Source organism: Fukomys damarensis, unplaced genomic scaffold, assembly GCF_012274545.1.
Source record: "Fukomys damarensis isolate Sample0158 unplaced genomic scaffold, DMR_v1.0_HiC HiC_scaffold_38, whole genome shotgun sequence".
In the NCBI taxonomy this organism is placed as follows: domain Eukaryota; kingdom Metazoa; phylum Chordata; class Mammalia; order Rodentia; family Bathyergidae; genus Fukomys; species Fukomys damarensis.
The window spans coordinates 10,910,857-10,912,928 of NW_022900950.1; positions in this window are offsets into that span (position 1 = coordinate 10,910,857).

The window sequence follows — 2,072 nt, forward strand, 5'->3', positions numbered from 1 at the left end:
TAACTTACCTTCAAGTTCAAATTTTATTTTTTGACAACAGATTTTATCAGTAGTTTTCCTTGAAGTTACAGTATCATTGCATTCATTTTTTTAGAGAAAATGTCTTCAAAACACCTAAATGTGAAAAAATTTGTATGAATATAATTTTTTGAGAAAATAGTATTTCATTTTTAAAAAGTGGTCATTTCAATTCACTACTGAAATAATTGCTCTTTTTAGGGTATCTGTCATGTCATAATACTTAGCAGAAGGGTGTTACATACTTCATATTTAGTCATAAGGAGTAATAAAAAGATTAACATTCACAGGTAGAAATTCTTCAAATTAATATTTTTTACTATTTCATCAAGTGTAATCTTAAACAAACTGCTTTTGTTATCCTGAAAAATGGATAGTAATGAAGAATATAATCACTAGTATACTGTGATGGTACTGTCTTCATTCATGCTAAGGTGCACACAGTTTTGTCTATCTTTTCCTCTTGCACCATTAATGCAATTGCCATTTTAAAAGAGTAACCAGAATCTTAGCATTCATATGTAAGTGTGGTAGCTGCTTTTCTTTCATTGCTGAGACAAGATACCTGACAATTTGGCTTACATTTTGTGGAGGTTTCCATCTATAATCATCAACTGGCTCCAAGGCAGGGACGGCAAACAGGCATTGCAAAGGAGAAATAACATGGCACACACAAGGCAACCAAAGGCGACAAGGGGCGTTAACATCTTTCTGCCCCTTCTATTTTATTCAGGCTACATAGGGTGGGTCGCATTCACACCCTTAACCTTAGTGCCCTTGAGCCTAGCATGGCATCATGAATCAATTCCAGCTTCCCACTAGATCAAGCCCGTGACCACAGGAGGCTTTTACATCTAGGCCCAAACCACAACAGCAAATAATTTCGATCTCATGAACCCCCAGAAATTCTCAGAGTACCCTGGAGTTCTATAGAACATGTGTGATAACTTGTTGACAGATTGGTTAAAAGCATGGAAGAATAATCTCGAATGAGCATGGACCAGCTCTGACCCTGTGACCGTGAGCAAATTACGGTGAACACCTCCTTTAGCTCATCTGTAAAATGGAGATGATAACAGAGCCTTGGGAAAATTAGATCACACCTAACATATAATAAATGGAAAACACTAACTGCATATAAGAAATTCTCAGTTTTTCTTTGCTCAAACTACTAGTCTTAATAAAACAGACTACCAGTTTATTAACTTGGTGGGAGTACTACATATACCAATCCATACATTAATTAGCCTTCTTTTGTAACCTCTAAAATATTTAATATGTTAAACTTTCCATTTCTATGTGAATCAGAAAATGTGACAGCTTATCTGAAAGTTTTCTGAAGAACTGGTACAAGTAATTGCAATGCCCCAATTAAGTACTTCATGCTGCTTTAGAAATAAATATTTTTAATAGATAAAGATTTTTTTGAAGAAGTCAAGGCTATACAGCCAATGTAAAGTATTTTAAAACCTGATTTTTGCATTTAGTGGAATATTAAAATGAGATTTTTATATTCCATTCAATAATTTTAAATTTTTTATACTTTGGGTAAGGAGTGCAACCGTCTCTACCTCTTGAGAGTGGCACTATTTCTGTGCTCATATGTAGAAAACTGGACTTACCACACATGAAAATATTATTCAAGTAGATAACATATGAGTGATGACTTAAATAAGGCTATTCTTGACAACACAAAACAATACTAAGGAAAACGCATATGCCTGGAAAAAAGCTGAAAGTACAGTTACAAGCTGAGGAGATAACTCCTTTTGTTTGAATCCTAGTTTTTGCTAGGATTTTGATACAATACTAAACTTCTTAATGTCTAAGTTCCTCATCTGTAAAATGAGAATAATCTGAAAAATTACCTTTCATAATTATTCATGTAAGGACCAAATGTCTGTACAAGTAAAATGATTAGCCACTAGTGTTTTATTATTTGATTAAATTAATGAGCTCTTAGAGTGAAAAAGAAAAATGAGGCTGATACTGCTTCACATACTCAAATGCATAAAAGTCCATCTCATGCTCATGATGATGATTACACTAGAATT